The 26,189-nt window shown below is 39.4% G+C and overlaps 1 long non-coding RNA gene across 3 annotated transcripts; it reads left to right on the top strand.

Annotated features, from left to right (window-relative positions):
- Window positions 1-17,885: 17,885 nt before the first annotated feature.
- Window positions 17,886-26,185, top strand: LOC112540173 (uncharacterized). Of its 3 annotated transcripts, XR_003084241.2 has the most exons (5): window positions 17,886-17,936; window positions 18,516-18,665; window positions 20,804-20,900; window positions 23,794-23,875; window positions 25,225-25,710. It is a non-coding gene; the product is annotated as an uncharacterized LOC112540173 (long non-coding RNA). The 3 variants fall into 3 exon arrangements; XR_003084239.2 differs by lacking the exons at window positions 23,794-23,875; window positions 25,225-25,710 and adding an exon at window positions 25,755-26,185; XR_003084240.2 differs by having other exon boundaries at window positions 23,794-25,713.
- Window positions 26,186-26,189: the final 4 nt, after the last annotated feature.

Genomic DNA, 26,189 nt, shown 5'->3' with positions numbered 1-26,189 from the left:
ACTCATGACCACACATGTCTTTTTCGGCAAATGATAGACCATCACTTTCTGTTGATTAACAAATTACTAGGGTAGCTCAAGCTGCAATTTTCTTGTGAGTAATTTTGTGCAGGCTACGGGCATAGAAGGAGGGAGGAGGGCAATGGAAATGTACAGCGGGAAACATGCTAGGAAGGTTTCGGAACAGGTCACTGAGCCTACAGCCCTTGCAGGTGACAATTCCCCTTCCCCCTCACCGAACACACAAGTAAACGTCTTTCTGCTAGTAGAGACCGCAAGCCAACCACATCCTGTCTCATAAAATGGCGGCAAAAGCCTTGCCTGGTTCTTCTCTGCAGTTTCTGCCCATATAAGGCAATCAGCACTTAGCGCTAAGCTCATCCCTCATCCAATCATCGGAAGTCTAAGTGCAGCACCCAAGCAAGAAGTCTCAGACACACACATACTCCAATCTGAGTGGGCAAGCAAAGGGAGGGGAGGAAGCATCTAGCAGGTTGCAATGAGGAACAGGAAGGGGATCTGAAAACCAGGACTTACAGGTTCACCACTAAAAAAATACATGGGTTTGGGGAGGGATAAATAGTCAGGAGGACTTGAGAAGCAAGGTCCTCTGGGCAGAGAAATGGAGCAAGAAAGACGAGGGGGGGAAGAGGTTGCAGAATAAGAAGGAAAGAAGGAACCAGATGTTGGAGCTTACATACAAGGGTGAAAAGGAGGAACAGCTCTAAATGTTAGAGAAGGACTGGATGAATGACACAATGACACAAATGACAACAGTGAATGACACAAGATGCCGGTTTCCTTTGCCCCCATACCCATGTTCTTATCAAAACCTGGCTCTCCTGCTTTCCTTCTGCCCATTATCACATTAGAAACACTGGTTCCATCACACAAAGCAGGGGTCCTTCCTGTTTCATATCAATCATGAGGTTACAAAAGAAAACTCCAAACCCCTCAGTGGACGCACTCAACTACCGCAGTGGCAGTAAATATGCTTTCACATACTCAGTGAACTATTATCCAAATAAAAACTGGGGACAAAAAGAAGAAGAAAAGAATTTTTCACCCCTCTGCATTTGAACATTCTGTGTAGGTTTGTGTGATGCTGAACCATAAATCAGACAATCACATTTTAGCCTAGTGTGTTATGTAAACCAAGCCTACATAATTAATTTAAGATTAAGAATGTTGTGCAAATTCCCAAAAGCAGGGTGAGTAGCCATGGTTCAATTAACCATAGCTAAGAGTGTTGTATGAGAATTCTGTACCGACAGCTGGAGATTTTTTTCTCCAACTTTTTCTTTCAGCCCAGTTAGTATTTAGTACAAGAAGAGAAAACATTGTCTAAAAAGTCAGACTATCAAAAAAGCAACAGCTCTCCACTGTGCTTCTCTCTTGAATTTGATAATCAAAAACATAAAGTCCACAAATGTGGCATTTAATATCCTGGTCATAACTGATTTTTTGTGAATAACCTTCAGGCCTTTTCAGCGCAGCTCTTTTTTAATAGCCTCACCAGCTTCATTACTAAGTCCATTTTACAGATGAGATAGAAACTGAAGCTGAAAGCTTAAAAAGTCACACCCTGCACTAAGCTAGAGATGGGAAATTTTTTGCCCTTTTTTCCCCCCCAGACAGCAAGACCTGCAGAGGAGGTAGATAAAATTCTACAGTACACAACCAGCTACATGCATGTTTAATCTTTGACCCTTCCTGGCTGATTAAGATAACCAAGGGAAGGTTGGTTGATCAAATACCCAGACTGGTCAATGCTTCACTGGGAGAAGAAACTGTACTATCCAGATTTAATGTGGCTTTTGGGAAACCTCTGATGAAGAAGTCCACTCTGGAATACACCTTGTTGAATAATTTGCAACCAAACTCCAATGTAACATTCCTGTATAAGGTGCTCGAAGGCCTTATAGCATCTCAGCTCCAGTCGTTCTTAGATGAGAAACATCACCTAGCTCTATTTTAATCTGAATGAAGGCCTGGATTGAACAGTGAGACCACATTGGTTATCCTTGTAGATTATCCACACCAGGAGCCAGAGGGGGGTATGACTCTGCTGACCCCCCAAAGTGGGCTTAGGAGGTACCATTATACATTACTGTTGGAGGACTCATGGGCAGCCTTTTGGACACAAATGCACCATGTTCTCAGAGTTTTATTTTGTCCCCTGTATTATTGTATGCTTATATGAAACCACTGAAAGATATTATCAAATTTGCAGTGCCTTATCATCAACATGCATGAGATATGCAGCTCTATTTCTCATTTTCATTTAGTACCAGGGTAATTGTTGATGCTCAGAATCGGTGTCTGATGGCGACAATAGGCTGGGTAGGGTTAATGAATTGAAAGACAATCCTGACCAAGACAGAGGAGCCCATGGTTAGAAAGCAGACAGACTCAGGAATAGGAATTAAACTTGTTTTGAGAAGCATGATGCCCTCACTGAAGAATCAAGTTTACAATCTATTGGTGTCTTGGATTTCAGCTTTATGTCTGGGTGGCTCAGGTGGTGACTACAATTAAGAGTACTTTTTGCCAGCTTAAGCAAGCATGCCAACAACATTCACTCCTGATGAGATCAGACCAGACTACAGTAACACATGCCTCAGTGACATGTAGATTAGATTACTGAACCATATCTGATGGGGTTACTTTTGAAGAGTCTTCACAAACTACAACTGGTCCAGAATGCAGCAGTGACAGTGTGGATTGGTGTTTGCAGGCAAGATCTACAAGGACCACACTGGTGACCATTTTGCTCTTAGACCATTTAGAGCACAGGTGATATTTTAAGCTCTAAATGCATTAGATCCAATATACCTTAAGGACCATCTCTTCCTGTACGAGCATGTCTATTTCCTAAGTTCTGAAGGAGAACTTTCTCTAGATCCCAATTGTGGCAGAGGTATGTTTCACTGGGAGAGAAAGGCCTTCCTCACTCACTGTATCTGGCTTTCTGAAATTCCCTTTCTTGCCAAATAGGTACCCTCTGGGCTGATATTTCACCAAAGACCTTCCTTTTTAAAAAGGCATTTAAAAGACAAGAAATACAAGCTTTGTATTTTATTCGCTTTTAAAATTTTGTTTGGCTTAGTGGGGGACAGGTCTTTTAGAATTTAACAAGTATTGATTTTAAATGCTATAACCCATATAATATATATGCATTTGAAGGGTGGGGCAAAAGCTTTATATAAATACATTTAAATAAATGACAGTGGCATCATCAAAAGAGCTTAACGCTTCAACTCAATTTCCCCGACATGCATATTTTTGGGGGACTGTTTTTTTTTTAAGTGAATTAAGTCTAGCAGACATTTATAAAGTCTACTTGTTTTAAATTAAACAGGTAGGGGTTGTTTTTTTTAACTGTGCTACCGAAGGCTGCTTTAGAGGCTATATTGAACCCACTAGATACTCACCTCTGCACTGTTATAATGTGTTCTGTTTGGTTTCATCTAACTGTAATGTGTAAATCCAAGCACTGTGGTACAGAAAACATAGTTCATGGCTTGGGAATAAGCATGAACTAGTCCACCAGGTTAATTCAACACATCATGGTTTAGTGCAATGTGTGAACCCTGAAAGCAACTGGCCCAATACTACAGTATGCATCCATGGCAGAGAGGAAACTTTAGTAAGCTTTACCTCAGAGCTAAGCTCAATTGTCCAAATTAATATAATTTACTCATCCTTAAGAGTAATTGGCTGAAATCAAATTAATCATGACTTACTTAAATACTAATGATTTCAAACAATCTACACTAAGGATAATTAAATCTAGACCCAATTCTCTATTGACTGGTATTCTTTGGCATCGTACATATGACCTTCTCCATCATTCCTTTCTCAGAAATAACCTAGATAAAATTGCCTTAATATTTTTCCTTTTCTCCCTTTTTCCAAACCCTATACTGCTGAAAAACCATGAAATGCAGATGAGTCCTTGGTGAGGATCCAAGGAATAATTGTAGAGGGGACAATGAACAAGGATCCTTCCAACAATGTTGACTTACTTTTACAAGTTTTAAACCCACTTCTGCTCTTCCCCCACAGTCACACATGCCCCCAGAATGGGGAAGTGAGGAGAACAGTATAATTGGAGAGGAAGCAGGTGGGCTGTTCGGTGAGGGAAAGGGAAGCTGCTAACTAGGTCTTTTTTTAGCCCAGTCAGTAAAAGTAGAAATTAAAAGTATGAGGTTTAGGTACACATGATATCTTCCACCTGGGGTGGGGGGAGGGGGCTGAACCCATAACTATGTAGTAGCCTCTAAATGAACCAGTTAGTACAATTCAATGCAGCATTTTAACAATTTTTTTTAATGTCCTGATTAATTAGGTAACAGGTTTGGTTTCAGTGTTAACTATGTGTATAAAATCCCTATCAGACAACTTCCTCCTCTTCACCACCACAGGAAATGTTTGTAATAAATAAGCTACATAGCTTCCTCTGTGTTCACACATACAAAGTACACTATGTTCAAGGGGGAAAGGGGTTTAGTTCATATGCTAGTTTACTCAGATTCAATCTATTAAATCAATGTGAGTTTTGTCAGATCGTTGACTCACATGGCCACTTCAATTTGTTTAGGAAAAAGGCTGTGTGGAATTCCTATGTCAGCCCAACTTTTTAAACCAGATGCCCCCAATCTGGAGTCCTCCAGATGTCCGGGAATCACAAACTCACAATTCTTAGCCAGTATTGCAGGTTTCAAATAGCTTTACCACAGCTGATTGAAAGTCATGGTGGTAATGTCAAAGTTTTTCTTTCCCAAAACTTAAATGTTAGCAAAAGTGTACTTTTTCTACCACCTCGTGCATAGATAAAGAAAATTTACACTTGTAACATTTCATGCTACGCTTTAATGATACGTGAACAGGTCTAAGTCCACAGGGAAGAAATACAAATTCATGACACTGACCACAAGCAAAGCACTAACACTCTGTACAACCTCTTCGCTTGTAATTCCACTGTATTCAACAGTGCCAAACCTGACATTAGTGCTTCCTTGAGCTATAGGCAGGTTCTTGCTTGAAGCACAAGTCATAAAGAAGATGGACAGATCTGTCCAACTGAAAGGCCATCTCCCAATCACGTTCCGAGAATCAGTAAGCCACAAAAGGAATGAAACAAATCATATGGGAGGTTCGTACTATGGCAGAGGGGGAGTAACAAGGGGCATGTCATTTCTGTGAGCTTTTGTGGTGGGCCGGTGCTACAAAAATTAGCATTATTTTAAGGAAAGAAGGTTGCTAAGATGCTAAGGAAGCCACAGAGGAAGAGAGTAATGCCGGGGCCCATTGCAGAAGAATAATGGGAGTAATGGAGTCCTACACAACCCCACCTTAGAACAAGAGCAGAGATGAGAAACTAGAAGCCTGTCCCCACTCCAGAGTAAATCCAGTCCTTTGAGAAATATAAATTGTCAACCAAGAACTGGATAGAGGAAGAAGTGATCATGGCAACCAGCTGTTTGTCCATCTAGAGGGATATGTCTAAGCCTCTTCAAACAAGGGAAGTTACCCTACCTTAAGCCGTGACAGACCCATCATAGCTCGCTGTGAAGGATCATTAGACAAATTTTACTTTCATGCAAGAAGCCTCTGAAAATTTCAGCCCTCTGAAGAGGCTACCTTTAAATGCCATTGCTAAGTAAATTAGGATAGCTGTAAAAGAAAATGTGTTCATAGTTGCAGGGCCTTGCACCTACATGCTATTTTTCCAGTTCCAGGGTAAAGCACTTTTATTCTCTCAGGCATTTTAGACTTTGGTTCTTGAGAACTGAATGTTAAGTGCCTGCATTTCTGGAATCATGACTGATATACTTTATTTGCATGTTTATTGTTTTCATTAGGTGTACTCAGTTAGTGAGCAGATCAGACATATAATAAATAGCAGACTGGTCCCCAGGCTGAGGGATTTCTGAGCAAAGGGGTCTCTGATGGCCTCCCTGAATAGAATGGCAAACCTTTTGGCAGGAGACTGAACTTTTAGAGAGGCATGGGGGCTGCAATAGGTGAACCGTGAGTTCTTAAATACATAGGTGAGGTTGGATTTTATTTATTTATTTTGCTGTTTGGGGAATTTAAACAAACAACTATGTTAAGCCTGCTTTAGGATATACATTACTGCTTTCATGCTTTCTCAAATTAGAAGGAAACTGCTATGTTGGCAGTTGCACCTTTGGATTACAGCATATTAATGAGTCTTAAGCAAAAATGGGTTCTGGGGCCACAGGTTGCCTACCTATGCATTAGTGGATTCTGGTGGACTGATTTGGTGATGGCAAGAGCAACAGCATTAAGAGCCCAGCAGGACAAATGAGTTATTAGCTTTAATTTGGCTCAGAATAACCCCTCCATTGTGGTACAGTGCAGTGGAGTGACTAGTAGCAGGGCCTTATTAGTGGTAGCACCATGCAACAGTTTTCCAAGGGAAGTAAAGTATTTCTCAACTGTACATCCACCTAGCCTTCACCTGCAATACTAAATATTAAATCATCTGTACTTTAATCCAAAGAAGTAGAGTTAATCTCCACAAAAAAATTCCACAGAAATATTAGCAAGCACTCCAGGCTACATTCGTTTGCACTCAAGGATTTAGGTCCCCTCCTGCTAAAATACTATGAGCTAGAGAGGAAGGGCTGGAAAAGATATTCAGATGCTGTAACGTGTCTATACCTAAAGATCAGAATCATGCAAACCTGTGACACTACACAAGCAAAAGTTGGGCTCTGAAGAAGCAGGATAAGAAGAGTATGGACACTTTTGAACGTTGGTGTTGGAGAAGACTCCTGAGAATACTGTGGAGAGCCAAGAAAACCAACAAATGGATCATCGAACAAATCAACTCAAAATTCTCACTAGAGGCACACCAGGCTCAAATTATCCTACAGTACTTTGGATACATTATGCAAAGACCTACAGTAGCTCTCTGGAAAATGCTGTAATGATGGGAAAGGTGGAAGGAAAGAGAAGAGGATGACTAGCAGCAAGATGGATGGACTCAGTTACAGTGGCAATGGGTGCACCAACAGAAGACCTGAAAGGCCAAGTTAGGGATAGATCGTCATGGAGGAAATCTACAGTGGCACTTAAAAGTTTGTGAACTCTCTTGAATTTTCAGTATTTCTACATAAATACAACCCAAAATGTGATTGGTTTTTGCACAAGCCCTAAAACTAGATAAAGAGAATCCAGTTCAACAAATGAGTCTCAAACATTATACTTGTTCATTTATTTATTGAGGAAAATTATCCAAAGCTACATATTTGTGTGTGGCAAAAGTATGTGGACCTTTGCTTTCAGTAACTGGTATGCCCCTCTTGGGCAGCAATAACTGCAATTATACATTTCCAATAACTGTTGATCAGCTTGGAGGAATTTTAGCCCATCCCTCCTTGCAGAACAGCTTCAACTCAGGAATGTTGGTGGGATTCCTTGCATGAACTGCCCGCTTCAGGTCCTTCCACAACATTTCTATAGGATTAACATAAGGACTTTGACTCGGCCATTCCAGAACATTAACTTTCTTCTGCTTTAACCATTCTTTGGTTGTACAACTTGCACGCTTTGGGTCATTATCTTGCTGCATGACCCACTTTCTCTTGAGCTTCAGTTCATGGACAGATACCCTGACCTTTTCCTGTAGAATTTGGTACAATTCAGAGTTCATAGTTCCATCAGTGATGGCAAGTCGTCCTGGTCCAGAGGCAGCAAAGCTGGCCCAAACCATGATACCATGTTTCACAGATGGGATAAGGTTCTTATGCTGGAATGCAGTGTTTGGCTTTTGCCAAACAATGATTTTCATTCAAGCCAAAAAGTTCTATTTTGGTGTCATCTGTCTACAGAATATTCTTCCAATAGCCTTCTGCCTTATCCGCATGGTCTTTTGCAAACTGCATACAGGCAGCAATGTTCTGTTCGGAGAGTAGTGGCTTTCTCTTTGCAACCCTGCCATGCATACCATTGTTGTTCAGAGTTCTTCTGATGGTGGTCTCATGAACACTGACATTGCAAGAGAGGCCTTTAGTTCCTTAGACATTACCCTGGGTTTCTTCAAGATCTCCTGAAGTATTAAATGCCTTGCTCTTAGTGTGGTCTTGATTGGTCGACCCTCCTGGGGAGGGTAACAATGATATTGAATTGCCTCCATTTGTACACCATCTGCCTGACAGTGGACTACTGGAGTCAAAACTCTTTGGAAATAGTTTTGTAACCCTTTCCAGCCTGGTGAACATCAACAACTGTTTTTCAGAGGTTCTAGAAATCTCCTTTGTTAAAGCCATGACACACTTCCACATCCCTGTGTTGCAAAGATCAGACTTTGATAGTTAAAACCCAGAATTCTATTCTTTAAATAAGGACCTCCCACATTTACACCTAATTATCCCATTGATTAAAACACCTGACTCTAATTTCCCCTTCAAATGAACTGATAATCCTAGAGGTTTACATACTTTTACCACACACAAATATGTAGCTTTGGATCCTTTTCTCAATAAATAAATGAACAAGTTTAGTGTTTTTGACACATTTGTTTAATTGGGTTCTCTTTATTTACTTTTAGGACTTCTGTGGAGAACAGATCAGCAGAAATATTGAAAATTCAAAAGGGCTCACAAGCTTTTAAGCACCTCTGTATCTATGTGGTCACTAAGAGTCAACACTGACTTGATGGCACATAATCAAAAAGTACAATGCCTTCTCTAGAACATTTTTCTTGTTTTGGCTCCCAACTTCCCAGCAATGTCTTTTTTGTTTCTATTCCCCCTCCCTCCACCTCCATCCTCGGCTCTTGCAGTAAGGGCACAGGAGGCCAATTGAGCAAGGGAGGCTGCGAACTGGAGGGAGGGAGCAATAAACAAAGCGCAGACCAGCACATGAGTGCTTTCAGGTTTGCTCTCAGGCTCTGGGCAGGATGTGGTTGCCTCATCTTCTTTGCCGAGTCTCAGCAGTTCCCACCTCTCTTGGCTGCAAATACTGAATTAAGTAGTCCTAGCCCAGGAAATGAGAAAAAAAAATAAGAGCAGAACAAGGTGATTCAGTAATGCCATATGAACGACAGACTATAGGCCTCTCCAGTGGAGCATTTGTGAAGGAGACAGAAGGGACCAGCCTTTGGCCACTGGGGTTCCAAATTACCTGATATTCAATGGCAGCTGCTGAGTTAACTGTGCATATCCTGGAGTTCAAAAAGGCATATTTTAATAAGCAGGGGATGGAAAGAGGGACAGGTCACCAAGGAAGAATACTGACAAGAAGTTCAATATTGTAGCAATGTCCTCAGGCACATTAAAGGTCATAATGAACAAAGGCAAAACGTGAAGAATAAAAAGCTGCATCAGAAATGTTCAAAATGAAGGAAAAGAAAATAAACAGGTGTTCAGCAAAGATGACAAATAACCTAGGAACACCTGGGTTCAAGTCCATTTTCAGCAATGGATGTTCACTGAGTGACTTTGGGTAAGTCACACTTTCTCAGTTTAACCTCTCTCACAGGGTTATCGTTGGGAGGAAAAAAGCCATATATGCTGCCTTGAGCTCCTGGAGGAAAGACAAGGTATAAATCTAGCAAATAACTAGATATAACAAATAACAAAATAAAAAAGTAGAATTACTGGCATCCTCTTCTAGTGTAGTCTTCTAAGAAAGTAAATATTCATTCCATCAATTAACTGAGGACCAGGCTGAAACCTGAGAACTTCAGCCTGAGCTTAAAAGAAACGTGATTTGGAATACCCACTGTTATTGAGTTCAAATCTCCAAGGCCAGATGGACTGCATTCTTCTACATTTAATTCTTATTATTATTAAGGCAACTTGTTGATTGTCTGACCAAACCTGTATCCATTTTTTTCTTTTTCTTTTTTCTTTTTTTCTTTTTTTGCTGCCTGGCTGACAAGTACCTGCAGTTTTCTTGGTAAGGTTTTAGAAGTGGTTTGGCATTGCCTGCTTCCTAGAGCTGAGAAAGACCCAGCTGGCTTTGTGCCTAAAGTGGGATTAGAACTCAGTCTCCCAGTTTCTAGCCTAATGCCTTAACCACTACACCAAATTGGCTCTCTATTTCTATTTCTAATTTAGAAATCCTAGAGAAATCTTTTGAGAAATCCTAAATTACCAGATGGAGAGCCAGTTTGGTCTAGTGGTTAAGGTGCTGGACTAGGAACAGGGTAACCTGAATTCTAGTCCTGTTTTAAGTACAGAAGTCTACTGGGTAACTTGGGGCCTGTCATTCTCTCAGCCCTAGGAAGAAGACAGTGACAAACTACTTCTGAAAATATTGCCTAGAAAATTGCATGGACTTGTCCAGTGACCAGGAGTCAAGTCTGACTCAAAGGCATGCATAAATAAATAAATTTAAATTAACAGATGACTGAACGAGGGAAATTGTTATTCCTGTTTTCAAAAAGGGGGAAAGGAAGGCCCAGGGAACTACAAGAAGTCATTGTGACGTTGACATCTGTGAAAATTCATCATATAAGAACCTTGAAAACAATGAAGTAATTATCAGAAGTCAGTATGGAGTTGTTAAGAACAAGTCTTAGCAGACTAATCTTGTTTCATTTTTTTATTAACCTCCTTAATAGATTAAGGAAATGCTGTAGATTTCTTCACTTCAGAAAAGTATTTGACAAAGTCTCTCATGACATTCTGATTACCAATTCAGTTATGTAGAGGCTGAACCTATACAATCAAAATTTGGCTTGAAAATTGTACTCAAAGAGTTCTCATTAATAGTTCTTCATCAAACTAGAGCAATGTATCAAGGGCCCAGTTCTTTTCAACTTTTTCACTAATGACTTGGATGGTGGCAGGAACACTTATCAAATTTGCCGATGATACAAATGTAGGTAGGATAGCTACTACTCTAGAAGATACAAACAAAATTCAAATGATCCTGATAGAGTAGGGAACAGTTTTAAAAAATGTAACTTAACAGAGATAAATGCAGATTTAGTTGGGAAAAAGAAATCAAATGCATATCACACTGCAATAATATGTATGAAAAGGATTCTGAAGTTGATCACAAGTGAAATATGAAGCAGCGGTATGACATAGCTATTAAAAAGGCAAACAAAATTTTAGACTACAGAAATACAGAATTTCAAATCAGAATGTAGCCGTTCCACTATATTCTCAGTTGGTGAGACCTATCTGACCTACTATCTCCAGTTCTGGGCAGCATACTTTAGGAAAGATTCAGAGGAACTGAAACAGGCAAAAGGAAGGTCAATAAGGATGATCAGAGAATTGAAAACTAAGTCTTATGAGGAGATATTGATGGAATTGTGTATGTTTAAGTGCTGAGAAATGATGACTGAGAAGAATATGACAATATATTTTAAATATCTGAAAAGGTATCACGTAGAAGACCTGTTTTTTCTGCAGTGTTTTTATACATTGTGGGACACAGAACAATAGTCTCAAGGAAGGCAGAATTCAGTTGAATATTAGAACAGTGTAACCCATTACCGACGGAGGTGGGATCTCTATGGTTGGGTTATCAATTAATCAAGATGTTAAATAGAGCTTCTCTTCTGCTTAGGGAACTGCCAAATTCATTAAATCAACCAGAAGATACATAGGTACTGAAGAACTTCCAGTTAGCTCCTCTAAAGCAGGTGACACTAAACTTGGTTACAATTCATGCCTCTGAATTAAAAGGAAAGAAACCATAACATATTCAGAATACGTATTTTGTGTTCAGAAGTAGTCCTCGATTCGACCCATTGCCTCCTTGGTTTAAAAATGACAAGTCCAGATGACAGGAAGAGCTTTTCTGTGTCTGTAACACTGAAGAATTTCTCCCAATCTAGACGAATAGTCTGACATACCAGAAAGTAATTTCCTACGTTCTAGTGCTAAAGAATCTATCTATCAGACTGCCCGCATACTATTAACTTCCTTTTCCCTTAGACCGAACCTTACTTCTGCAAAGAGGAAAAAAAAAACAGATTACCAAAAAATAAAAGTAAGTCACAAGAGAGGAATTCTGCCTGTAGCTCCCAAACTGCCTCTCCTAAGAATGAAAGGAGAGTCCTGATAGATCAGACCAAAGGCCCATCTTGTCCAGCGTTCAGCTTCCCATATTGGCCATCTGGACGCCTTTGGGAAATGCACAAGCAGGTGCCCCAAGGCAACGGTCATACAACTGCCCCATCATCAAAAAGCCGTAACAGAGCATTAGCTGAGACGCTAGTATCTTAGCTGTAAACACCATTGCCTGCTTTCCTTAAAAGATAAAAAGCACTCTTGCCTCATCAGATAAGATGTTCTTGTACGTTCAGGAAACCACAAGGGAAAACTGAATAATGTTATGTTGCTTGGGGATGAGAGAAGGAGAGAGGAAAAAGAAAACAAAGAAGTCTAGCTCAGTGTTCTCCAGACTGGTTCCATCATGCCCTCCAGCCCTTATGGCCATCCACACTGGCCTGGGATAGGATGAGTTGTATCCTAATTTAGTCAGTTGGGAGAAGGCTGAGCAATATGCTGGTTTCACCAAAGCAGCAAAATAAGGGCCTAGAAAAGGTTCTAGCGTGCACCATCTGATATCATCCATCCTTTCCCTAAGCCACCTTCTTGCTTCAATCTTAACATATTCATAACAAGAATCCCAGAGAATGAAATGAGACAAGTACAGACTACAGTTTTCTTAAATCAGAGTCTCTAACTTGGGGAGGCCAATGGGCACCTTGGGTATTCTGGCAGCCTAACACGGGTGCTAAGAAAATGGCTGCCATGAAGAGCCTTGCCAATCACAAAATGGCTTCTAGAGTAGTGTAGTCTGTCACAAAACAAAACATAATAGAAGGCAAACTAACAATGCCATTTCCTGCCCGTGCCTCACCAGATATTCACTATCAACCCAGTTTGCCTTCCCCTCACCCCCCACCCCCACAGGCAGAAGCTTATGTTTGCAAAGCAAGAACTAGGCCGCACCCTTTTGCCATTTTTTATTTCCTAGGAATATCTGTAAAGACTATGTGGAATCTAAGAGCATTCTGGGAAATAAAGATGGTTCTGCAAGCTCATGTTTTCCTCTGCAGCATGCCAGCTTCCCTTTTCATTTTAAAATTGTACACACACACACACACACTAAAATGTGTGTGTGTGTGTGTGTGTACACACACATATATACATACTAAAATGGGGCAGAGGGCCTGAGGCCCTGTTAGGTACCCTGGCTTGAGATGATCCATCCCTTGTGCAATTTAACTTCTGTTCACACTCATAAAATGAGTTAAAGCATAGTGTGAGAGGGACTGATTCCTGAACTGCAGATTTATGTGAATATTAGTCTGGCCTGTTTCAACCCTCCCTACTGCCCACATTTACAACACATGGGAACACTTCCTCCTAAAAACACACAAGAAATGAGAACTTGGAATTGTGTGACATGATCTCATGAACGTGGAAGCTTAACCCTTTCTCCACGATTGTGGGAGGAGGGCAACTGTTTGGACTAGGAGTGGGAAGAATCAGAGTTCAGAGCCCTATTCAGCCATGAAACTCACGGGCTCCAAAGCAGTCATACACAGACTCGAGATACAGGATTGTTATGAGAGTAAAAATGCAACAGATAAATACAATACCTGAAACACCCCATAATAATATACACATACATCTGCAATTCAGGAGTCAGTCCCTGGCATACTATGCTTTAATCTATTTCATGAGTGAGAATAGAAGTTAAATTGTATTAGGGATGGATCATCTAAAGCCAGGGTAACCAGTAAGTTCTCAGCCCCATTTTACCTTTCAATTTTTTAAAGACTTTTAAAAATGTAGAACGTTATATGTCGGTGTGGGTTTTGTATAAAAAACTAAATATAATATTTTTGCAGTCATTGTATTCATAGTAAACATAAAATACAATATTGTAAACAAATCAACATAATAGTAATTGCATTTATAATAACTGTATTTAAGTACAATACTGTATAGTAAAGTGTCTTTCAGAGAAAGGAAATTACTTGTGCCAATCTCCATGAGAATAGAAACCAGCCTACCCTAAAATCCATAGACAATCTCAAAATATGTTTTTATGTCGTTTAATAAGCATCTTTTCTCCAAACATTGTTTGGTTCAAACTGTTTCGGCAAAGGAGGTCTAGAGACACCACAACTATTCCTGCTTCTTTCAGAGAAACAAGAATACTCCCAAAATAATCTTTATGCTGGTATTCTAGAAAGAGGTCCTGCATCATGTCTATAAGTGCTTTGAATCCACTGGAAACTATCTCTAGAAACTGGCATTAATTATGAAGTACAATATGGAATCCAAGAGCTTCAAAGAAATCTGAAGAATCATTGCATATCAAGATGCTGGCTTGTGGCATGTTGGGTAATTGGCTCATTTACGCAAGGATCGACAGATGCAGATCAGCCAATTTCCAATTCCTTGACAATATCGACTGCTATGTAATGGTAGAAAAGTTTCTCCTCTTTCCCAAATTAAGGTGTTAAAAAGTCTAATCTGTAGGGATTCCAGTGTTGATAAAATTCCTTCTAATGGCAAATCCAGACAATGGTTCTAATATTTTGGTGGCCAAAGTAAGGCCACCAAGAAATAAAAGAACAAGAGTGTCCCTCTGGGAATACTGATGCTTAGAGGAGCAGAGGGAAAAAATCTGAATGGTTTTCTTTTCTGACTGAAGAACATCATGATACGTGTGTGTGTTTGAGTGTGAGACAGAGAAGGCAGCTGGAACTTTAGCTGGTAAGGCAGTGATATTACTGGGAGGGCAGATTCAAAACTTTTTCATAGTGTACAGGAGGTTCTTACTTTTTGACCAAAAACACAGAAAATCAGATCCCACCTAAATCAGCCCTCAGATATGGGTGGAAAACATAGCTGTCTAAAGATCATACAAAATAACAGCACTCTTGCCAATAGGAAAAACCAACCACAAAGTCCCCATTTGTGTATACGTGTGTGTGTGTGTGTGTGTGTGTGTGTGTGGACATTTTCTCAGAATAAAGATTGTGGGTTGCAGCAGATTATCAGTTTTACTCCCTCTATTCTCAGCTATTATTTTGCATCTTTATGCCATTGCTTGACCTCAAGATTCTAATAAAAAATATTGACCCCAGAAGCTTTCTTGCTCCTGGTCTTTTCAGACATACCTTTCTAAAATCTTGCTACATTACAGACTGACCATCTTTTATACTTTGTGGAAAATGTAAGGAATTCTATGTGGTTTATTTAAAAAAGAACTGAGCTATTATAATGCCTAAGAGATTATCAGGGAAGTCTCCACTTCAAATTTCACCTCTTTTGCCATGAGCCCTCTAGGTAAGACTAATAACACCCATTACTTTATGGCAAAGGTCTTCAATTTCTATCAGTTTCAGAATCACACCAAGCTTTAAGCATCAGTTTAGGCATCTTAAAGGCTGAAATAGATGTCTTAAGCATCTGCAAGACCTCCAGCATCCACTTTGCCCTTTAAAACCTTTGAGAAACTCTTAAGAAAAAAAATAAGGATCCCCACCTCTCAGAGAGGTCTGAGGACCACAAAAGGGATGATGACAGGCTGGGTAGAGCTCTTGGATTGCACCCTTTGGAGTATTATTTTAAGAGGTAGTTGAAAGGGTAATAAAATACAGGTAGTTCCCAGTTTAAGAATGAGTTCTGTTCCCAAGGTCTGTCCTTAAGTCAAATTTGTATGTAAACCAGAACAGTATTATTGTATAATATTGTATAAGTAGTATTGTGTAATTAACTCGAACCATTGTGTATTTAACACAAATTTTGCTACAATAGGCTCCGTTCTTAACCATGGGTCATCTGTAAATTGGGTGTTCTTATACCGGGGACTACCTGTAATACACATGAACTGTACACACAGTATATATTAATGTTATGGCTCCATGATGAATTACAGCTAGCTTTTCTTAGAAGCTGGGAAATGTCATTCTTTGCAATCTAACTCCTGACTCCTATTTACATTTTAATTTTCAAGGTTAAAAATATGAAAGTCCTGTTAAATCATTCCTTAGCTTGTTCTCTACACTTTCTACCTAGATACCTTCAGATTCTTTCAATTAGCACTGGTAAACAAGATACTCAAAATTGTCATAGTGTTAACGGCAGCCTAAATTCAACAGAGTCTATACAGAAAAACACTTTAACAAGGATTAGTGGTGTGCCTAGTCAATACTGATTACTCCTGGATCCCCATTATGGCACCCAGGGGTGCCAACATGCTCAGTGACATATTCCTAGGAGCCCACCAGTGTCTAGCAGGTTTCATTTTATTTGATTTCTATTATTTTCATTAAAAATAAATGCATTAGAAACTAGCATGCTGTAAAGCAAAGCACCAGCTTTGGGCATTATCTTTATTTCCAAGAATGCTCCTGGGTTCCTCAAGATTCCCACAGATATTCTTAGAAAATAAAAAGCCAGACTTTGCTTGGGAGTGTGTCCAGTTGCCTAGAAAATAATCAAGCTCAAGCAGTAGAGACCTAGAAGATCTGATGGGAACAAGCTTGGCAGTTTACCTTCAAGTAAATATGGATTTAATGACTTGCTGCATTCTCCATGGGAGCCATTTTGTGAAACTGCCAGTAGCATGTCCTCAAAATTTCAAACATGCCCCAAAGTCCTCAGAGAAAACATAAAGCAGAACACAAAATCCATCAGGAATGATATAGACATTGCAAGAGAAGCTGTGAAGAAGGGACCTAGAAATACCACCAAAAGTTATCACTAGTTCCAGGCAGGTGGAATGGGAAAGATAGGAAGATAGAGAATAGCATATAAGATTGCCCAATTACAAAAGCATCCGGCAGTTTTCCTATATCAATTGAATTGTAGCCCCAAAAAATCTGCAATACCACAAGGTACTCTTATCTCAATCCAAGGCCAAGGCCTAAGTATATCATTATACCCTGGAACTAAAATCAAAATATCACCAGTCCTAATTCAGGACCAGCTTTGGAATGACCATCCAGTGTGGTGGTCACACACTGAGAGAGATGCTTCCAGAGAAATATGGAGCTAGATTTTGCTCATTTAGTCTGTCCATACCCAGATTCAGATGTATATGTCAGATGCTTACTCACGGACATATGTCTATGCAAGGTAAATTACTAAATGAGGATAAACACAATGCCAAAAAGATGCCCCAACTGCAAAACAAACAAGATAAAATATGTAATCAAGCTGACAAGGAACAGATTTGTAAAGCCAGTAACAGCTGGTCAGATTTCATCATTAACATGCAGAGGTTTTCCAAAACACGAACTACTGATTTATCAAAGGTGGGAATAGAGAACGAATTGTTGGAATACAGAAGGGACCACGCAACCTTCTCTTGAAAAAGAGTCTAGTACAATGTCTTCCACTGCAGAAAAGGCTTCATTCCACGTGCCCTAAGAGCATGTTTGCACCATCCTACATTTGAATACAACATGGCTGAGTGGGACTATTTGACTACCACATATTTCAACAGCCTTTGCTAAGTCTAACTGTACTTAGAGCTGCTGTAGCTTCAGGACCACATCATGTTCAATGGCTGCAGGTGGCAAAGCCCTGCCAAGAATCGTTTGCCCTGTCCTCCTTGCTACAGCTTAACATAGCTGAGAGCTACCCCACAAATAGATTTAACCACAGCTCCTTGATATATGGGGGGAGGGTAGGCAAAACCCTGAGACATTGGGGTGAGTAGATATAATTTCCTGCTCTACTTAAGAGAGGAGAGGCCTCTTGACATTTCCTGTGGTTTGGGCCTGGGAGGGAAGGGAGAGATAGCAAGAGTCATGTGATTAGCTTCTCAAATGGGAGGAGAAACTAGGCGGGCAGATGTGACGAGGCATCTTCTATAAATGGGCCAAGCACCACTGCCTCCATCTCTCTACTTCATCTGGCAGCTGGTCTCCCCCATGGTCCGGAAAGATTGCGAACAACCAACAGGTAGCTTTACACAATTGCTATGGGCTGTTAAGTGGTAGGGTGGGGCTACATGGCTAGTTGCTCCAGCTTCTAGCACCAGCGATGAGCGTAGAAGAAACATTTGTCTAATGGAGGAGAGTGGATCTACGGGCTTCTTGAGAGCCTCGCATACCAGCGTGTCAGTCAAATATTCTGGGCAAGAACTGGGGAAAAATTGTCTAAAGGGAAAATAGAGAGAGGAGTGCTTTAAGGTCCATATTTTTACAAGAGACAGGTGGAATAGAGAATGGGGTCATTGTCCTTAAGTCTATTAAATCCCTATTCCTCATATTATCCTACTCTAAGCATATTTAGGACAGGAAGCAAAAATGGGGAAGTTACATAAGTCATACCGTGACTTAAACAAGAGGAAATATGGCGGAGGCGCCAGTGGGTGCACACTTCTTCAGGCACTGTGTAAGGGATCTTGGAAATTTAATGCATGTGCCCTCTAGTGTTGGGAAAGAAAATCAAAATCCTTTTCAAACCAACCCCCCAAAAAGTGTTAATAGTATTTTAAAGGAATTCTTTACCTTCAGTTCCATTTTTCACTTGTTCTAGGGCACTTTCTTTCTGTATAGAAACCTATGCTGTTTGGGTGTAAGGAAATCCCTGCACCTTTGCACAGAACTTTGATCTGAAAACTCCCTTTTGTCTCAGGATACAATCATACTTCCTTCATGAATCCTGCCTCTGGACCAAGACTAGCCGGTAAGATATGCATAACTTTTTTTTTCCTCCATTTTTGGAATCACAGTGAAGTGTAACTGTCCAAGATAGGAGGCAGCGTAAGTGATCCTTTCAGATTCAAGAGTACATGAAACTATTTTGTGGGGAAAGGGACCTGCTGTAGTGCCTGATTTATTTATTTATTTTGTTTATTATTAAATTTGTATGCCGCCCATCTCCCCCAACGGGTGACTGAGCGGCTCAGAGTCATGCTGATCCATACTTAACAATAGTACTTGAAAAGGCAAGATTGAGGGCATTTTTCAAAAATCATTGAAGGTAATGGAGAAATTGTCTGAGTTAATGCACAAAGGATCTAGTTCAATAATTCTCAACATGTGGTTCAGAGGCCACTAATGGTTTGCAAGAGTACTGCGGGTGGCCTCTAGCATGGGTGCCGAAATAAATATCTTTCTTAAAATGGCCGAAACTCGAAGAGAATACAAGTCTCCAAGATTTTTAGTATTCTTGTTTAAAATTCTGGCTTTCCCTCCCAAAACTCATAAGATTTTAGGCAGAAGTACCAAATAATCTATGAGATTTTGTGTTCTCAAAAATTTTGGTATTAAAAAAAATTAATTTAGTTGAGGTTCAGTGGTCATATATAGTATGGTGCTTCTGTAGTAGCACCCTAAAGCTTTCAATCACAATGCAATGATCTTATAACAGAAAAGTGGGAAACTGCTGCTTTAAGACAGCGAAAAAAAGCAAAGAGACAGGTATGGGACCTCTAGATAAATTAGCTATAATAATATTCTTTAAATGTCAATATTTTGACAAAAATTTAATTTAATAGAACAATTAGGGGAAAGAAGAAATTTCCTCAATTTATCTCCACTGTTTTAAAATCACATTAATAACATATCCGTGAACTAACCACTTTGTAACACCCTTTGAATCATTTTGGAAAATATTTAATAGGGCAATCAGACTTATTCAAAAGTAAGTTCCATTGCATTTATTGGGGCTTAATTCCAAGTGATTGGAGACTTGGATTTCACCTAAGAACAAGCCAAAAGGTTCTTTGCACTGCATTTCAAAAAAGTTTACTGATAACCTAGGCACATACAACAGCCATAAATTCTTGGGCTGCTCCTCTATAGCTCTGCTTACTATATACTATGATATTATTTAAAAATAAGTCCAGCTGATAACTGTAAAGGTTACATTCAAGAAAATCTCATCAGACCTAAATTCAAAACTAGATCTTCTCTGAGTCAATGGATATATTTTTAATTTTTTGATCTCTGTAAAGCTACTAGGCAATACATTAATGGCATCATATATCTTACTACAGTATGGTGATTGAAAAACCACACATTTACCCTAATTAATCAAATTTAATTCTGGTAAATTGCCTATCACTTTTGAAATTAAAACAAAAAATACTCTCTAAAGAAATTTTCTTTATTCTAGTTAAATGTCTCATTCCCCAACCCCAAAATATAATTAAGATAGGTCTACACAACATTCATCCCTGGCAGGCCACATGTGACATCACACTAAACCTGTTTACCTATTGCTGCCCAATAAAGTTACATTTACCTGTTAAAAAAGCTAATACATGGTTTGTTTTGCCTTGCTTGTCTGACTGGGCATTGTGAAACAAGTATGCTATTCACACCAATACTGTATTGTTTAAAGATGATAGTAAAGGAGAAACTGGAGCTGGTCAGTGTAGGTGGCTGCTTTTCTCAGAGGTCACCTCTTATCTGTACTAAATCTATTTATGTTGGATAAATTGATTTTATCTCCCCCAAAACTTTATGAGGCTGTGATTGACTGAAAGCTGACCTGTAAGTTTCCATGGCTAGCAATGGAACTTGGGGCAATAGTCCAAGATACACCAAACTAATACTGTCCTTTCTGACAATACAAGTGTTACTGTTTTTCTAAACTGAGTGGGAAGGGCAGAATTTTCAAACAGGATCAGTGTGCTAGTTCTTTATTTTTCCAAAAATATTTTTCATTAAGTAAAACTAAATTAAGGTGCTTTTAAAAGTTCAGCCCTGACTTTAAAAAACATAAAATCAACTTGTTAATATGCAGTAGAGTTACCAGACTGCTAGAATTATATTGGTTTTCAAAGCTAATTGTTCACCTCTTTTAATGCTCGACAGAGATACTTGCTTTCTACACCAAAACCTGAGCTGCATGCTTCCATCTCCACAATCTGTAAAACACCTAATTCCGTCAAAGAAAATAAGAGATTTCAAGGTGAGAAGTTAAGGATTGAGAAATGAAGTATCAAAGAAACATCATTCAACAGCTTTCATTCAGATAATGTATTTCTTTTTCAATTTATTGAATATTCAATTTGTTGAATATTTATAAGGCATTCTGCTAAAACCTCCAGCACAGACAATTATCTGTAATATGTCATATAGAGTAATTCTGTGTCCTTTCAAAGTTTTGGACTACAATTTCCATAGTCTCTTGCAACTCCCAGTGCTATTTGAGGCTGGTGGAATTGATGTGCAAAATAACTGGGATGCACCAATTTGCCTACCTCTACTCCAGTATTACGTCTCTGTCACTGGATAGCCTCTTGAGTTAAACATACAACATAAATAATTCTGGGAGGTTAAGCAAGCTGAGGAGCAATGGCTGCCAATTTGGGGAAAGGAGTTTCTTTAGTTAAACATGCACTGGATAAGCCAGGTTTTACCACTTACTCCAGGACCAATGACACTGAAGACATCAGGAGTCAGATCTTCTGTTCCACATTTTTTAAAAATAATTCTGCCATTATTAGTGAAATCTATATATGAATAACCAATATGCCTAGCACTTTAAAAAAAAAAGAGGGCGGGGAAGTAGGAGTGAAAAAGATGAATTTAGTTTAGTTTCACATAATTAGGTTTTGGTTTTGCACATTCACCAAAAATGTGTATTTTAAGGGAGAATGAGAACAACTGGGAAATCTTCTCCTCTCCCCACTACACACAAAGACATTTGGGAAAGACATTCCAGAAGTAAGGAGCGTACAGGGAAAAGCAAGTTAAGATAGCAAGAGATTCTCGCTAGAGTTGCATAAAAAGAATTTGGGATACAAAATGACCGTTGACTTTCTACATTGGACTTGGAACACACTACTGAAGGGTAGGCCACACATACTCATATAGTCTCTACAATTCGCCACATGAACTGGTCAAAGGAGTCACATGCAGTGGCTATCTAAAAAGTGGTACGACAACCACTAGTTTTTCCTTTTCTAAGTATTTTTATGTTTATAACCTAATACAGAAGTTACTTAGTCTTTCTACAACTGGGGAAGGGACAGGGTGGGGAGATATTCAGATAGAAGGAAACATATAGGGAAGAGAAAAATACCAAGAAAAAAAAAAAATAGCCACCCTCAGAGAATTTGTAGTCCTTGTTTTCTACACGATTTTGCCATGTGTATCTAGTAAAGCTGTAACACATAAAGATTTAGTTTATTTGCTATTTTACCCTCTGTTGTTAGAAGCAGCTGAAACCCTATGTAAGCTGCGAAGCCTATGTAGGCTGTGAACCTATCTGAGCAGCAAGAGTACTTTTAATACCAGTAAAAGTGCTATCTCACTCCTAGCCCACAAAACAGACTGTCAAACCTCCCCTCCTGCTAGCGTCTCCCTGTTTTATCAGCAGCCAGGGAGCTGTCAGCGGGTGGGGTAGGGGAGACTAAATAGGAGGCCAGCTCAGAAAGTAATTCTGGATGAAGACAACAGTGAAAGCCTGTCACAGATTACAGCTACATTTTAAGGACAGTGGACTCATCCATAAAGTAGAAAGCACTACTAAACGCTTGTGTCCAAGTGTAGTGTTTCCTACTTTATGGATGAGTGTACTGTGAGCAACGGAGGCAACAAGGAACAGCACAATCAAGAACAAGGATGGAAAAGGGAAGAGGCAACGTAACATGTAAGTTGTGGGATTGCCCACAGATTATATTGCACAACATTTAAGTACAGATTCCTTCTGATGTATTGCTACTATATTCATCCCCATTTTCCAGCATTTGGACTCAAAATTCTCCAAGCCACATTTATGACTTAGGTTACATATTTCTGCATTTAAGTACAATAAAGTAAGGAAGAAAACCTAACAATATGGCAAAGATATTCCAAATATATTTGGCCTGTACTTCATTTTACTATTTCCTCATTCTCCTTCCGTGAGTCATATTCTCCCCTCTGCTACATTCCAATATGTTCATGTTTTTTGAAGAATCAAAAAAACTAGAAACATATTTAGTTGAGCAAAGCCAAATTCAGAATTCATTAAGTTTTATTTCTCTTGCTTGTTACATTTAGAAACTCATGATAGTTCCCTCCAAACCTAAATTACTTTTGCCATTTAGGAAAGAGGTTGGCTGAAATGTGATGATGATGATGATGATGATGATGATGATGATGGTGGTGGTGGTGGTGGTGGTGGTGGTGGTGGTGGTGATGACAGAATAAGCTAGTGGCTATGTACATGGGGGGGCTTGCTAATACTGAATATATTTCATGTCCATTAATCTAATGAAAATAAATAAAATATTAGCACAAATGTATGTTGTATTTATTTACAAAGATGGGACAAAATAGCTTGAGGGCTTAATGAACACAGGCATTTTTAAAAGTCATTCAAAATCAGTTCTAGTGTTCTCAACCACAGGTTGCTGGTTAGATACAAAGAAAGTTAGTTGCATTAGGTCCCACTGGATAAAATGTGAAATAATATATTAACCTCAGCCTTGGGAAGAAGGAAATGGCAAACCACTTCCCAAAATGTTGCCAATTTCAGGGACTTGTTCAGGCAGTCACCAGGAATCAAAGGTGCGTACACACACACACAAAGTAAATCTCCAGCACCATTACATCCAACCCCATGAATGCATAATGAATCAAGTAACAGTGTCAGAGAACAGGAACTATTCTGCTGTTCCTCTGAATCTTGTGTGGAAAAATTGTTCATTTAAAACACTCCTAGCCTCAAGAGCTGACAGTAACTAGTAAAGACGTGCAGAAAAGGGGAAGTAGAGAGTTGTGCTTTTTTTAATAACATGAAAAGGGGAAGTGCATTTTACTCCATCTTGAAGCCCTGATTTATTTTTATACACCCCAACTCTCCTTGTCTTAAGGTCTGCATGCCAAATGGGAAGACCGAAGTGCACTTGCTATCAGTTTACCTGAGAATACTTTTAGAGCATCACTTCCAGATCCGTATCTTTCTCAAGGATTAAAGTACTCATCAGACAACTGAAATGTAGATTTAAGGGCTTTCCCAAGTGCCCATCATGGCTATCCACCTTGGTTCTGCTGTCTGAATTACTATTCCCCATATTGTGTATTCCAAACAGCTGTTTACAGAAAAGGGGCACACAAGGAAATTGTGTTCTTGTGGGCTGTCACAACATGAGATGTCATCTTATTCATTAAAATCAAAAACATGAGCTTCTCTCCTGGAATGAAGGTACATGATATCAGCATTTAGAAAGAGGCTTAAAATTCCCCATCTATGCATGACAAGGTGGCCAGGAGGAAAAACACAGCGTGCATGAGTAGCATGTGCGCATTTAGATCAGGGGTAGGCAGTCCATGGGCTATACATGGCTCTCCCAGCACCTTGAAAAATCAAGCTGAAATACAGCCAAAAAATGGCTACATTTCAGGGATGTAAAAGGGTTAGAAATGGGACAAGAAGCTTCTAAGTGGCCTCCTGTTCCCATTGCCACCCTTCCCCGCCACCCTTTCACACACACACTCACACAAATGTTTTTCAGGTCAGTTTTCCCTCCTCTTCAGGGTTTACAAGTGGGAATCAGAGTGGTTTGCTTTAAAGCCCTCAAATCAGGCTGAAATCAGCCAAAAGTAAACTTAAGGCTTTTTTCAGGGTTGAGCCGGTTAAGAGTATAAATAGCAATTACTTGTTTCACAGAGATCTCCCGTTTCCATTCCCATCCTTATCCAAACATCCACCCAAAAAGGATGGAAAAGTTTAACCTGTGACATGACAACCCCACCAGTGCCATCTCTGAAACCCTCTGAATTGCAGCCCCGGACCGCTTCAGTGTTTCCCAGTGCCGCACCACATCTGTTGCCACCTACTATTCATGCTATCCTCAAGGGCAAAAAGATTGCCAGTTCCAGGCCATTCAAAAGGTGTCCATGTGTTATTTTAGTACTTTACTAAATAGGAAAGATCTAGATAAATGTAATTAATTAAAAGATTTGCCTTCATCCAATAATGTAATGCCAAATATATTTACACATTCTTTATACCTATTTTTAAAAGTCACATAGCTAGTATATGCTCATGACGTCATGTTTTCTGTTTGTTTGTGATATCATTTCTAAGCCCATAATTTCAGGATAAGACATGTTGCATTCTTTTTCATGCTGAGAAGCAGACCATTCTGAATTCCACTAGCACCTAACACATACATAAAGATAGTAACAGAAACTGAATGGCACAGAAAACAAGGGTGGGACACGGAATGACAACAGGCAAAAATGTGTATTTTTGATTATGTTGCAATGTAATTTTTCCTATATCAGTATTATACATTTAGCTCCATGAATCTAAGATGTCTTTGGCTCAGGCATCCCAAACAATAAAATGTGAAATTCCATGCCAAGAGTTTCATGTTTGTGATTTGACATGAGGGGAAGTGTGTGAAAAAAGGAGGTTCACAATCTGTGCACTGCTCTGGCAAGGGGTATATTTTCCTTTGTAAAGCAAGACCAAAAACGAAACAAACACTATTGGCAAGAGCAGGCTCTAACATGTATTAGTTGACAAGATGGGTAGGATCAATTACTGCCTCCTCCTGCCCACCCAGAACACTAACTCACAGAAAAATCCTATAATATTTACTCATACTTCAGTTAGGGAAGTGAAAGGGGCAAAAGGCAAACCAGAATGGCTTTAACACAGAACACCATGTAGACAAGTAACCAAATGCCAACAGCAGGCAGCTGCAAGGACGATAAATACAACTGGCAGGAAGTTGTGTTTAAACTGATGGACAGACAAAATATTGGTTTGAGTAGTTTTTAAAAGTCAGAGCCATTATAGTTCCTTTATTTCTTTTGTTCTCAGCTGGAACAGAGAATCTTGTTTCGATCAGCCGTTTCAGAACTTCTTCCAGTCTGAATTTGCTCTCCTTTAATGTGATGTTTTCAATTCACGAAAATCAGTGACTTTTTAAAGAAAAATGAGATTTCTCCTCTCTGTACATCAAATCACATACCACAGATCCAAATGAAGTCTATTGCAAAGGGCCTGCTTGAAAGCTTCTTTCTTTTCTATTTGAAAGGGAAGTAGTTTGGACACTACTTCTACTGCCCAAACAAGGCTAACTCAAAAGTTTAGATTTTATCTTTAGCAGACTGAATAGAGAAATGTGTGCGTGCATGTGTTTAAAAATGGAAGGGACTTAAGTATTTTTATTCTTGCTATTCGTTCCCCCTTCAAACATACAGAAAGCACAGAGTACCTTTCTAAACAGAGTAAGAAGCAACAGTAATGCTGAAA

The sequence above is a fragment of the Python bivittatus genome, unplaced genomic scaffold, assembly GCF_059951505.1.
Source record: "Python bivittatus isolate LINGU-HERP-01145 unplaced genomic scaffold, Pbiv_v1 ctg000440_np1212, whole genome shotgun sequence".
NCBI lineage: Eukaryota > Metazoa > Chordata > Lepidosauria > Squamata > Pythonidae > Python > Python bivittatus.
The sequence above is the reverse complement of the archived record's forward strand: the minus strand, read 5'-3'. Positions and strand labels throughout refer to the sequence as shown.